The 14,860-nt window shown below is 41.0% G+C and overlaps 1 long non-coding RNA gene across 3 annotated transcripts in view; it reads right to left on the bottom strand.

Annotated features, from left to right (window-relative positions):
- The window catches only part of LOC104913934 (uncharacterized), a 60,663-nt gene that overhangs the window by 32,535 nt on the left and 13,268 nt on the right, over positions 1 to 14,860 (bottom strand). For all 3 annotated transcript variants that reach the window (XR_014887583.1, XR_014887582.1, XR_014887579.1), the window contains one exon: positions 3,493 to 3,719. This is a non-coding gene — a long non-coding RNA (uncharacterized LOC104913934). The remainder of the gene's footprint in view (positions 1 to 3,492; positions 3,720 to 14,860) is intronic.

Raw genomic sequence — 14,860 nt, 5'->3', positions numbered from 1 at the left:
CCATTTGAGACCTCCATCACCTTAACATATCAAAATTGTGAACAGGTGTCCTATTCACAAAAAGATAATATGTAAAATCATGGACCATCTCCAAACCTCACTAAGAACTAAAGCAGAGATTAGGTTGATCTCTTCAGATTGAGGAGGAAAAAAAGATTTTCAATTATTTTGTTTTCTTCAGTTACCTTAGCAACAATGACTGGTGTACTCTGTGGCTTTGTGTCTCTTATTTTGCAAGATATACAAGTGTACTCCCTTTAGGCCAAGCAAGAGAAAATAAACAACTAACTGATTGGTCATAATTTCTTTCCAGCTATTACAGAAACCTACAAGCCAAAGGAGAGATACAGAGGCACAACCAGAAAAAGAGAGGATGTTCAAAAACATTCAGAGCTGATGGAAGCCAGACACCTCTAACAAACTTTTATACACCGTTTTTACACAATGTGAAAATCAGAATCAGAGCCTAGCCATGCACAGAGTGCAACACAGCCAACAGTACCATCTGTCATAATCTGTTTATATTTATGGGTCTATCCTTTTCCATGTCACATAAAAGGAGAAGCATGATGCCCACTGTTCTTAAAGCACAGCCAAGATCAAAATTGTCATTGCAAGGGTAAGGAGAAAACTATGAGTATATATTTGGCCACTCTCAGTGGGGCCTTCAGGAGTACTTTAAGCCTCTCAGACTAAAATTTTCCTACACTTTCCACAGTGCAGGGTAAAAATTTAAATACCAGATCTGAATTAAGATTTGTAAGGAGCTACTTGCCCATAACCTGAATGAAAGTAATCAGTTAGTATTCTATCTAGTCTATTTCCTATGATAGTAAGGCAAAAGTAAAAAGGAGGGCAAGAGTGAAGAACAACAACAACAACAAATTAGTTATCTTTTTTTTTTTTTTAAATACAGAAAACTTGCTGCATACATCTTCAAAAGGGATTATGTCATTAAGAGTTTGTTAAAATACATGTAAGTTTTCGGACTGAGACTAAAGAACCATTTTTTGGCTTGTCTCAAAGATTGCAAAACTTTGTTTGAAGACATCAGACATGTCAGATGAAAAAGTGTTTGAGTGCTGAGTAGAGCAGAGTGCCAACGAAAAGATGAAGGATTGTTAAGAAATCAATATGATGAATTTATCTATTCAAAAGGTGGATGGCTTAATCCAGCAGCAAGCAAAACAGTACTGAGTTTGTAGTTGGCATCATATTCTTTTACATTATTAGTTTTCTCAAATGCTTATACAGCGGTGCAAGAATTGTGAAGAAGGTGCAAGAAGAGGGGAAATTAATTCCATTAGAACTGGGTTGGAATATAGAACCATAGACTCTTTCATTTTGTTGTGTTTTTTTTTATCACTAAAGTAAATTTCAGTACGATATTTTTTCCTTAGCTTACAGAAAAACAGCCTTATACCATCAGTTAAAAATTGGTCTAAAATGCAAATATTTGTTTTCAAAATAGTGTGCTTATGCAATCATTCAATTGTCTTTTTACTATAATAAAATCTTGCCATAGAATCTGGTTATTTTCAGTGGTGGTTCCATGCTGGTCTACAGCACTAAGGACCAAAGACAGAACATGACAAGCAGATACTCCTACTGGAACCTATCCGAATTCCTAGCGTCACGTCGAATGAAAACATATATGTTCTGAGGCATTTTGCCTTTTGAGAGAGCATGGAGGGTAGAGATTTCACAAAAAAGCTGTTCTTGTGGAAAATCTGTGTCACCACTTTAAACTGGGGTTTATTGTAGAATGACTTTTTTCCCCCCCATCTAGGTGCATATCCATCTTCAACACTGAAATTGAAGAATAAGTAGACATGCTTATAAAAATTGTCATCAGTTACAGAGATGAAGACACAACAATGCTGCTCAAGCTGTTACAAATAGTTCAAACTGCTAAAGTCATTACCTACACTGGTTAAGTAGGTAGCAACAGCAGAAATATGGTCTTTTATTCTGCACACAGTTAACTGTGTTGATAATAGATTTTATTAGGAGTAGCAATGCTCTTCAGGTTGAAAGGACAACCTTAGTTCATGGAACTGTACAGAAAACGTCATTATGCTTAAGTGTACACAAGCAAAAAAATGAATTACCTTGTGCAGTGTGCACATGTGTGTGCACATAGCTACCTTCCCCAATCTCTCTACTTTCATCTTAAGTTTATCAGATCTACCCAGAAGAACCTAAGCAGTAGAGAACTGTCAGGAAAATATCAGCGTGACATCTTATTAAGTAACAAAGGTCCATCCAGTCTTGCTTCCAATCTTCCTGTTTTCTACTGACAGAATTAGATGAAAGCACGGGAATTTCCTTCATAATACAAAATAACTTGTTGCACCATACCTTCTTTCATCTGCATTTTCTCTTCTTTAGATTAAGAGGTTGACCACAAAAAAGAGGAAAAAAAGAGGAAAAAAAGAGGAAAAAAAGAGGAAAAAAAGAGGAAAAAAAGAGGAAAAAAAGAGGAAAAAAAGAGGAAAAAAAGAAAAAGACACTCTGCAAAAATTAAATGCCAGTGCAGTGTGAAAGCTTGTAGCAAAAGCAGTAGAATCTGAGGGGAAAAATACATCTCTCTATCTCCATAGTTAAAGATGAAGGATCTTGCTGAAAATGGCAGAATTTACATACATGGTATAATTTTTCCCTGCTGTTGCAATTTGTATTCCTTCACCTGGAAAACAAAGTTCATGTGGAAGTTGATGTAGCACTAACCTCAGCTTTGTTTTTATTATTGAATAATAAAAATATTGAATATAATAAAAATACTTTATCTAATTAAGTAAATTTTCCCTTTAAAAGGAGATGGTTGAGGATCCAATTAAGTTCAGTTCTATCATATTTTTTCATATCTCTTGAAAAACTTAACGTAGATAAAAATGTAAAGAATTGAACTAATGTTTAGAATAATATTAAGACCAAGACTTCAGAACAGAACACTGCAGCTATTGCATTTGTATACCTTTTTCTTCTGTTTCCTAGCAATGAAAATATCACATGAAAAAGGATAAACTACAGAAGCACCGACTAGTGTGAAAAAAGAGGTGTTTTTAAGGGCAGATTATGTAACCAGATTTATGACCCCCTCATCTCAGAATCAGATCAATCTCTCCTCAATTGCCTTCTCATAAGAAGGCTATAAAACTGGGGAAAGAAAAAAAAGGAAAAAAAAACAACTCCAGAATTGAAGAACTGGGAAGTATTCTAGTCAGAATTCAGTTTTTTTTTTTTTCTTTCCCCATGAGTCAATGTTTTAGCAACATCATTACAATGAAATCACTGCATAATCACAGAACAAAGTGTTTCCAGCCAAATTTCCCCACATGCAATTCCCAGAAGACCTGTCCCAAACCTGCAAGAAAAAAATCAAGATAGAGGAAATGCTTTAATTAAGCTGATACTCTATTAATTTAAACCACCTGGGAACTACTATCAACAACTTATTCAGTTTAGATTGTCACTCTTTAATTTTTTTACCTACTAAAGGGCTGTCCTCAGTCTCCAGTCTTCCACAGGTGTTCCGCAACCTGCTGTGGGTACTATATTGGTCCATTTTTCAAGTAGGACTGAAAGGGCAGCAAAAGAGGGGTTGTCTCCTTGCTGTATTTGAAGTCAGATGTTCCAGCTTTGTTTCTCACTTGGGATTCCCTTCACACTTGTTTCTATGTTCCTAATCTGGCCCACCACAGAACTGAATCCCTGAGCTGTTGTGGAGAGAAGAAATGAAAAAAAAAAAACTGAATTAAGTGCAGGAGAAGGAAGAACACTTATTCAGATTTACCATAAATAAAGGGTTTTGCCAGGCACTCCTTCAACAAAAGGATAATTGTCAAGATAAGCAGAAAAGATGGGAATGACTGGACACACATCATTGAAGAATTGCTGTTCAGACTGACAAGACTGCTGCATAATGTTAATACAAAACACTTAATTAGTGAACATGTTTCATTCACCAGATAAAGTAGTGATGAAATGCTATTTCTTTATAAATGAGATCTGTTTTCCTCATTGTTGATATGCAGATAGACACATCAGCAGAAATTAAATAAGTAAAAAATACCAATTGAGCTATGCAATGAGTATGTGTAATTATCATAGAATCATAATGGTTGGAAAAAATCTCCATCATCTACTCCAACCATCTGCCTACCGCCAATGTTGCCCACTGGCCATGTCTTTAAGTACCACACCTACCCTTTCTTTAAACATCTCCAGGAACAGTGACTCCACCACTTCCCTAGGCAGCCCGTTCCAGTACCTGACGACTTTTCCCTTTCCTTTCCCTCTGTGTAGTAAATATATGTATTTACTACAGAGAAGATTAAAATAACAAATCATAAATATTTCACTACACAGACAGGAGTCATCGGGATGCTCGCAACAGTAGCACCATACTGAAGAGCAGGAACTTGAATTCCATCATGTCATTGATAGCACAACAGTGCATGTGTGAAGTCTCCAGTCATAAACCTTGTTTTAAAGTTTAGAGTATGTGTTGCTGCTTAAGAAAATATACCAAGTTTATTAGAAGAATATCAACATATTAACATTAAGTCTGCCTAGGAACCTGTCTATTTGAAATGCTGAAGAGTATCAAGTTAGCAGGCTTTAGCTGAATCTTTCAAAACGCATTGCGTAGCAAAATACAGCAGTTATAAGGCAATCTAGTATTGTGACTCAATGTGGAAGAAATGGAGCGAAATTATCTTTTGTTTTGTAATCAGTTACCTGTGACCTCTAATTTCTGAAGAGAATTGGAGTGGAGGAGTTAAAAGGAGTTAAAAAAAATCCAACTGTGAGGCTCTGATCTGCTAAAAAGAAATTTTAGAGCTGAATCTGAAAGGAGTCAGAGCCTCAGTATGCTTTACTTTCTTCATTCTCGTTCAGTTGTCAAGCAAAACTGCCACATGCCAGTCTTGTGATAGACTTGACTGAAAACTCTTTCTTTTACCAAAGATTTCCAAGGTATCATCTTGGATGGAAACCTGCTATATAAAAAATCTTTTTTTAACAAAATTTGACATCTTCAGCCCTCCAAGATTTCTTTCTTAATAAGATGATGTACTTGCAGAACAAGGAAGATAGCTGATAAAGGAAGGAATTAACCGTAATATTTTACTTAGCTTGTTTTTTTTTTTTGTTTGTTTTTTTTTTTTTTTTCATTTGGCTGTACTAGATTCAAGTGTTTCGCATTGTAAATTTACCAGTAGAACACAAAAAAAATAAAGTATTTTTTTTCTTTTTTTTTAAGGGAAACTACATATAGATTTGCAAATGAACAAGAAATACTCAATATCCTTATATCCATGCTACATTTATGCTGGAAAGATTTCACTTGGTTTGTGTATTGAAAATACCATGGTTTATTAATAGGATTATCACATGCTGGTAACATTATATTGCTTCTGGAGGAGAGGCAGTAATTAGAAGGTTATCTCAGTGTTCTAACACTTAACATACTAAGAATGTGATTAAATAGATGTAGAGAAATTGCAAGTGTTGAAGCTGTGTATGGGAACTGCTGAATCATGGCCTGAACCTCTGATTGATCACTTGAGGTGAGCAAGGAGTCAGCCACAGGAGCACAGGTGAAGGCAAATCACCTGTGCTGTAGGAAGGGCTGGAGCCTGGCTCCACCTCTCCTAGACCCATTTAAGAGCTGACTGCCAGTGGGGAAGGATTTCTTCTGGAGATCCACCCTGCTGGAGTTTGGTAAGCAAGCCCAGGATATGGGTGAGCTTTCTATCTATTCTCTTTTTGTTATTACAATCTGCTTTGCCTATCTCTCTTGTTTATTTTGTAACTATAACATCTTAATATTCATTGATTATGCATTTGGTGAGCCAGGCAGGCCAAATATACTAAAATTTACATCATGTCTTTTCTCTGCCATTTCTATAAATGGGTCAAGGGGGAGAACGCTACCCCCCTAGATAAAATGATACCACGGCAGATCCCAGGATTTGTGGGATCTCCCTATTATGAACTAGCAGTTATTATTGAAAAATGGGGTCCCCTATATGTTATGGGAAATATCTCCCCATACTGCATGGCAGATTACTTTCAGGGACTTAGCGAAGACTTAATGATCATGAAAGAAAGACCATTAGCTGCCTCCACAGTGGTATGGCCACTATTAAATGCTTTAAATCATGCTGAAATGAGGAATAATACTTTAGAGAATGAAAGCCAACTTTTGAAAGACCGTACTGAGCAAAAACTTGGCATGTTAACAGGGAAGAAACCAATTCTGCATCTTCCAATAGGTCAAGTTCGTAACATTTCAATAAACAATGACCAGACCCTTGAATCAACAGACTTCGTTGATCAGGAAAATAAAAAATCTAAATTAGATCTTGAATTTCCAGTTTTGACAGATCCACTAGAAGTCTGTCCTGTTATAACCCAGAAAACAAAAAAAGTATAGGACAGACTAGCAGGGGTGCTGCCTGATCAGTGGCCCCCTGCCCAGACTCATTTTCATGTAACAGCCTGGCCATACACAGCAACAGAATTGATGGATTTAGTACAGCGATTTTGGCAGAAGCTAAGAAGAGAAAGTGTGCCAGCTTGGTTATTAAGACTGTGGGATTCTGGGGCGGAAAGTGTTTTGGTGAATGGCCCGGAAATAGCCAAGTTGGCCACCATGACTGTTCATCCTGCTCTCAGGCAGAGGTTATATGTGGGTAATCAATACCTTAAAGAAAACCATTCTATAATAGAATGGTTAACTGCGGCCTGCTGTATGGTATGGCTGAATAAATCTGATATACTTCTACATACAGGGGCGTGGTCCTCCATGGAGGACCTTCAAAATTATACCTGCAAACTAGGTGTAAGGGAAGCAATTTATGAAGACACATTTGATGGCCCTGATGTGGTCAAACTCTCAGCAGGGATGAGAGACTTAATTCTACAGCAAGCTCCTTCTCATTTGTATGTAATTTGGTCTCTATATTAAATCCCCTAGACAAGCAGGCTGCCCAGTTAGTGGCCGACCTAGGAGAAACAGAACACCTGCAGACTAGGCGCAATATTCAGACATTAAAAGAAGCTGAGGTCCCACTGGTGACTAAAACCAAAATGCTGGCTACTTGAGCTCCTCAACTGGAATCTGTAAGGGTCTCCCAAAAAATAAATGTTTAATGACTTAATCTGGGCTGGGGTCCAATTTGCTAAGATTGACTGCCAGCCCAACCATGTCCTTCTCCAGCTTTGGAGATAACTAAAGGACAATCAGAAATTTCAGAACTACCCTAAGAAACCAAGGGTAAGGTTTAAAGAGAGAATACTAACAACAACATGGAACCTAGAAGACTTCATTGTTCCTAACAGGAAAAAAAAAAGCCACCTCAGGTGTCTCGGGCCATGATGCCTGAGCCACCGAAAGTGAAAGAATTGGCCATAGCACAATTAATGGTGTGACGAGGGATGCTAGTCCCCCTAGGGCCTCCAGGTGGGACCAGAGGCCCTATGTAGAATTAACAATTTATTGGTCCTGAAAAAATACTCGGAGTTATGGCATTAGTGGACACTGGAGCAGAAACATACATTATCTATGGAGATACGACCAAATTTCATGGAAACAGAGTGGTTTTGGGGGACAGACTATTCCTGTCACCAAAACATGGTTGAAATTGGGGGCTGGGCATCTCCCACCCCAGGAGTATAAGGTGTCTATTGCCCCAGACTAAGAATACATCCTGGGATATTCTATGGCTCTCCAGACAACCGTGGGAGAGTTCAGACTTTGACAGAGATGTATCAGTATCTAGGTGGTGCAGGCAATATTAAGAGGCCATGCAAAATGTGGGCCTATTTGCTTGCCAAAACTGTGCTGGATTACTAATGTAAGGCAGTATACACTCCCAGGTGGCCAAGATGAAATATCAAAAATGGTGCAGGAATTAGAAAAAGTGGGCATTATATAAGACCTGCACACAGCCCATATAATTCCCTCATACAGCCAGTGCGAAAGTCAGATGGCACATGGACAATGACAGTGGATTATAGAGAATTAAATAAGGTCACGCCGCCTATTCATGTGACTGTACCCAATATTGCCTCTCTAATGGACACATTAATTAGGGAGATAAATCTAGGACACAATGATAGGTTTTTAGCAAATGCGTTCTTCAGTATCCCAATTGCTAAGGAATGGCAAGATCAGTTTGTGTTTACATGGGGAGGCAGGCAGGTCCTGCCACAGGGGTACATGCATTCACCAACTTACTGTCACAATCTAGTGGGGCGTGACCTGGCTGACTGGAGAAAACCTGATGATGTTAACCTGTATCATTATACTGATGATCTCCTGTTGACATCTGACTCACTTGAGGCAGTAGGGCAGGCAGCAGATTAATTCCCCCCCTGTTTACAACAGAGGGGATGGGCTATAAATCCCCAAAAGGTGCAAGGTCTGGGCCTGCCCATAAAATTCCTGGGGGTGGTTTGGTCAGGAAAGACCAAAGTACTACCCAGTGCTGTCATAGATAAGGTTCAGGTGTTCCCAATCCCTACAACATTGAAGCAGCTGCAAGAGTTTCTAGATATATTGGGTTACTGGTGTTCCTTTATACCTCACTTAGCACAGCTGCTAAGGCCACTGTATAGACTCACAAAAAAGGGGCAGCTATGGAACCGGGGGAAAACAGGACTGGACGCTTTCCAACAAGCAAAACTTGCAGTTAAACAAGCCCAGGCATTGGGTATATTTGATCCTACCCTCCCAGCCGAGCTGGACGTTCACATTACTCAAGATGGCTTTGGTTGGGACCTGTGGCAATGCCAGAGTTCTGTTCGGATCCCTGTTGGTTTCTGGTCTCAGGTCTGGCATGGAGCAGAAGAAAGATATAGTATGATTGAAAAACAGTTATTGGCTGCCTATTCGGCATTACAGGCAGTAGAGATGATAACTCAAATGGATGAAGTTATAGTTAAGACCACTCTGCTGATTCAGGGATGGGTGAAAGATCTGACCTGCCTTCCTAAGACGGGGTGGCCCAAGCACAAACAGTGGCACAATGGGTTGCCTATCTCATCCAAAGGAGTAGTCTGTATTCTTCACCCTTGAAAGCAGAACTTCAGAAGACCCAAGGCCCAGTAACATATCACAGTGGTGCAACAAAAGAAACACTGATCACTCCACCAGAGAAGAGTCCTGTTCAGGAGGGAAAATAGCCTATCCCTGAAGATGTCTGGTATGCAGGTGGGTCCAGCAAGGGCAATCTGAGCAAGTGGAGAGCAATAGCATACCGTCCTTCCACTGAGACAATCTGGTTTGATAAGGGGGATGGTCAGAGCAGCCAATGGGCAGAACTGTGAGCCGTGTGGATGGTTATAACCAAGGAACCTGGTGATAGTATCCTGAATATCTGTACAGATAGTTGAGCTATGTACTGGGGGCTCACTCTTTAGATTGCACAGTGGACCACCCAAGAATGGACTATCCATGCCTGACCAATCTGGGTCAAAGACATGTGGTTAGACATATGGAATACAGTCAAACATAGGACTATATGTGTCTACCATGTTTCTGGTCATTAGCCCCTACAGTCACTCGGAAACAATGAAGCCGACACGCTGGCCTGATTTCGATGGATTGATAATTCACTATTTGAGAACATTGCCTGTTCGTTACATCAGAAGCTACGGCATGCGGGACAAAAGACAATGTGGGCAGCTGCTAAAGCATGGGGACTGCCCATACAGCTACCTGACATTGTCCAGGCATGCCAGGATTGCGATGCTCGCTCCAAGATGAGACTGAAATCGTTGCCTGAAACAACAGCCCATCTTGCTAGAGGACACAATCCTCTCCAGCGATGGCAGGTTGATTACATCAGGCCCCTTCCTCAGTCTGAGGGGGTGAGATATGCCCTGACCTGCATCAACGCTGCAAGTGGGCTACTGCAGGCCTATCCAGTACCAAGAGCAAACCAGGCATATACCATCAAGGCACTCACTAAATTGATGTCTTCCTACGGGGCACCTCAAGTCATCGAGAGCAACCAAGGGACTCATTTTACTGGTGCAATGATACAGCGCTGGGCAGAAGAAAATAACATCGAATGGCTATTCCACCTGCCATACAATTCAATGGGGCAGGCCTCATTGAATGTTATAATGGTATTCCTAAGGCTGCCCTGAAGACAAACTCCCAGTCCCTGCAGGAGTGGATGAAAAGACTATATGAAACCTTGTGGGATCTGAATGAAAGACCACGAGATGGCAGACCCAGTGTCCTGAGAATATTGCAGACAACATGGGCCACCCCGCTTAGTATCTAAATTATGGGCATTGATCATCAGGTAAGGCCCCAGACTGGTAATGAAAATAATATTCTGCTCTCTGCCCCTGAGAATTTAGATCCAGGTACCCATAGAATAAAATGGTCTTGGAAGGTGCAGGTAGGACCTAAGTGGTGTGGTCTACTTGCACCTTGAGGGAGATTGTTGGAGGTGGGAAGCTCAGTAGTCCCTCCAGTAATAGGCACATGGCCTACTGATATTGTGGTCAACACTCCAATCTTCATTACTAAAGGGACTCCCATCATGTCCCTGTGGCAGATCAGGACACCTCCTTTGGTGTTTGATATACTTATGCAGCCACAAACATCTGGCCAGAAGGTGTGCTACAGGCAGCCAGGACATGCCCCCCTACAAGCGGAAGTGTTGACCCAGGATAGAAATATGGCCTATGTCTTGCCCTGGAAAGCAGACCTTCCCCTCCTGGCACCCCTGAAACATCTGTATTACACCCCATGAGTCTTTGAGCCTTCAGGATCTCTGGAAGGAACAAAATGCCATCAAAGTGTTCCAGTGTTACTGTCAGATCACATGCAACACCTGGTGATGGTCTATATGGGACTGATGGAACATAGGACAGACCTGCACCTCACAACTGCATGCCTCCAGTAACTTCATCGAGCACTGGCCCATAAAAGAACATGAACTTTCACTGATCATCACTTGTCTTGAATTGTACCAACATGGTTCATGATGGAAATTGTATAAGTGTCGCGATATAGTGGATCTCTGTATTAGGAAAAGCTTACCCTTTAGTCAACCTGATCATTGGTTCATGCTGTGAAGGGGTGGAGTGTATGGGAACTACTGAATCATGGCCTGAACCTTTGATTGATCACCTGAGATGAGCAAAGAGTCAGCCACAGGAGCACAGGTGAAGGCAATTCACCTGTGCTGCAGGAAGGGGTGGAGCCTGGCTCCACCTCTCCTAGACCCATTTAAGAGCTGACTGCCAGTGGGGAAGGAACTCTTCTGGAGATCTGCTCCGCTGGAGTTTGGTAAGTGAGCCCAGGATACGGGTAAGCTTTCTATCTATTCTCTTTTTGTTATTACAATCTGCTTTGCCTAACTCTCTTGTTTATTTTGTAATTATAACACCTTAATATTCATTGATTATACAAGCTGCTACTCAAAGGCTCAAAGTCACTGTTCATTATCAACATCAAAAATTCTGAAAAATTCAATTAGAAGGATTTCCTGATATTTAAAATGACATCATAACCTACACAGCTCAGTGGTCAAGATGCAAGGTGAGTATTTTTCCAAATTGCAAAAGAGAGATTCAGACGAGTTTTGTTTTATCTAAACCTTCTATTTCATAGAAACCTTATTGTTATGAGAACAGGATATATGCAAGAAAGTAGGGCAATACTGGAGAAAAATAGAACAGCTTTAACTTCTGCAGATAGAGAAGGAGGGAAATTCTGAATCTGCAAGTTCCAAAACAACTGATGGGGAAATGGATCAGAAAAAAAACCCAAACAATACAACAATTATTGTCATAGAACTACCAAGGCTGGAAAAAAGAACTCCAAGATCGTCCAGTCCAACTGTCCACCCAGCACCAATATTTCCTGCTAAATCATGTCTTTCAGCACAACATCTAAATGTTTCTTGAACACCTCCAGAGATGGTGACTGCACCATCTTTCTGGGCAGCCTGTGCACCTGACTGTTCTTTCAGGTACTTTTTTTTTTTTTTCCTCAAGTCCAACCTGAATCTTTCCTGGTGCAACTTGAGTTCATTCCCTCTAGTCCCATCGCTAGTTATATGGGAGAAGAGGCCATGGGCTTAGCATCAAATGCTTTGCTGAAGTTTAAGTAGACTTCATCAACAGCCTTTCCCACATCCACAGGTGGGTCACTCAATCATAGAAAGAGATCAGGTTGGTCAAGCAGGACCTGCCTTTCGTGAACGCATGCTGGCTAGGCTGGTTGTCCTGCACATGCCATGTGATCTCCCTGAAGATGATCTCCTTCATAACCTAACCTGGCGCCATGGTTAGGCTGATGAGCCTGTAGTTCCCTGAATCCCTATGGTCCTTTTTGTAGATGGTAGTCACAGTGACAAGCCTCCAATCCTCTGGGACCTCTCAGATTGACCTGGAATGCTGACAGATGATTGAAAGCGGCTTGACTATTATCTCTACCAACTCCCTCCACACCCTTGTGTGGATCCCATCCGGCCCCATGGACTTGTGTTAGTCCAGTCAGAGTACTAGATCCATCTGAGTTATGGGGGGTTTATTCTGCTGCCCATCTAAGACTTCCAGGTCAGGGGATAAAGTACCCTGAGGATAGTGGGTTTGACTTTTAAAACCAGATGTAAAGAAGGCATTGACTGAACCCAGTTGTTAACAGTAAAGCTGTTAATTATGAGATTTTGTGTAATGTTCTTTAGAAGCAAGCCTTCAGTTTTGTACTGGTGTGACTCTCTACAATGGAGAATAAGATATTTGAATGCATATTCCAGCAGTCAAATGCCTATCACAAAAGACACAACTAGCTGGTCACTTAATACAGTTTTCCTTTCCTTGGTGGACAATCTTATTGCTAGTTTCAAATTTCCTCTGACTGCTTTAGTACCATCCTTGCCTGTTGTTTCTTCAAAAAAATAATCAATCTATATTGTTACCCACATAGTAATAGAACTTTTTGCACTTGCTACCCCTTCAGAGCTTTCTTTGGGTCTGCATTATTCACTCCCATTTTCACGTTTCTCCTCCACTGTCAAGTTCTCAGAATAACATTGTTCTTATAATTAAGCTTCATTCATTCATTAACATTCAAATTTTGTTAACAGTAGTGCCAAATTCTCAGAACCTATTTGTATTTCAGCCCAACTCCCCTGCAGTGAAAAGCGATATGCACAGCTAGATCAGATTGTCCAGGGCCTGATCTAGCCTTGCTTTGAAAGTTTACAGGGATGATGCATCAACCACATCTTTAGGCAACCTGTTCCAGGGCCTCACCACCTCACTATAAAATACTTTCCTTCCAACTCTTCAAGCCTGTCTAGGTCACTCTGGATGGCATCCTATCCCTCTGGTATGTAAACCGTGCCCCACACTTCAGTGTCATCAGCAAAGTCACTGAAGATGCACTTAACTCCACTGTCACTGATGAAGATATTAAAGAGAATTGGTTCCAGCACTGACACCTGGGGACACCACTCATCACTGATCTCCATCCAGACACTGAACTATTGACCACCACTCTCTGGACTTAATACCGCAGCCAGATCTTCGTCCACTGAATAGTCCACCCATCAAATCCATATCTTTCCAATTTGGAGAGAAGGACATTGTGGGGTACTTTGTCAAAGGCCTTAGTGAAGTCCAGATAGATGACTTTAGTGGCTTCTCCCTTGTCCATTGATGTAGTTACATCATCATAGAAAGCCACAAGATTGGTCAAGCAGGATTTTGCTTTGGTGAAGCCACGCTGGTTCTCCCATATTACCTCCCTATCTTCCATATTCCTTAGCATAGTTTCTTGGAGAATCTGTTCTATGATCTTTCCCAGCACAGAGATGAGACTGACAGGGCAGTAGCTCCTGGAGTCATCCTTTTACCCCTCTTAAAAACACATGACGTTGCCTTTTTTCCAGTCACCAGGGACTTCACCTGATTGCCATAAATTTTCAAATATTATAGAGAATGGCTTGATGATTACATCAGTCAATTCCCTCAGGATTCTAGGATGCATCTCATCAGGACTCGTAGACTTGTGGATGTTGAGGTTCCTCAGGTTGTCACAAGCCTTATCTTCACTTACAGTAGGGGGGGAATGTTGCTTCCCCAATCCCCTCCTATCAAATCAAACATCTGAGGGCTATGTGATAAGCAGTTACCGGAGAAGACCAAGGAAAAAAGTTGTTAAATACCTCATCCTTCTCCTTGTCTGTTGTTACCAGCTTGCCTGCATCACTTGCTGGCAGAGGGGGAGGGTATGACCTTCTGGATTTTCCTTTTCTGGTTGAGGTACCTGTAGAAGCTTGTTGTTCTTTGCACTTCTTGACAAGTTTAGCTCAAGCTAGGGCCTTGAATTCTCTGACCCTATCCCTACATAGCCTAGCAGATTCCTTATTGTCTTCTCATGGTACCTGCCCCACTGCCTGTGCATTTTCTTCTTGCTCTTTAGTTTGATCAGCAGGTCCTGGTTCAGCTGTGCTGGTCTATTGCTTCTTCCCAACTTGATACACCTGGGGATGGAGAGCTCTTGTGGCCTGAAGAAAGCCTCCTTAAAAGTCTGCCAGCTCTACTCCACACACTTGCCCATGAGGACAGCTTCCCTGGGTGTTTTGTTGACTAATTCTCAGAAAAGCCTGAATTTAGCTTTTCTAAAAATTAGCATTCTAATTTTACTCTGCCTGTCTGATTTAACTTCAGACCATGAACTCAACCATAGCATGGTCACTACAGCCCAGACAGCCTCCAATCCTGATGTCACCAATCACTTCATTCACACTGGTGAGCAACAGATCCAGTATTGTATCCCCTCTGGTGGGGCTGTCTATTACTTGTTGTCCTCAATGCA

This window comes from Meleagris gallopavo, chromosome 1, assembly GCF_905368555.1.
Source record: "Meleagris gallopavo chromosome 1, MGAL_WU_HG_1.1, whole genome shotgun sequence".
Classification (NCBI taxonomy): Eukaryota; Metazoa; Chordata; class Aves; order Galliformes; family Phasianidae; genus Meleagris; species Meleagris gallopavo.
This window is presented reverse-complemented; position numbering and strand designations above follow the sequence as displayed.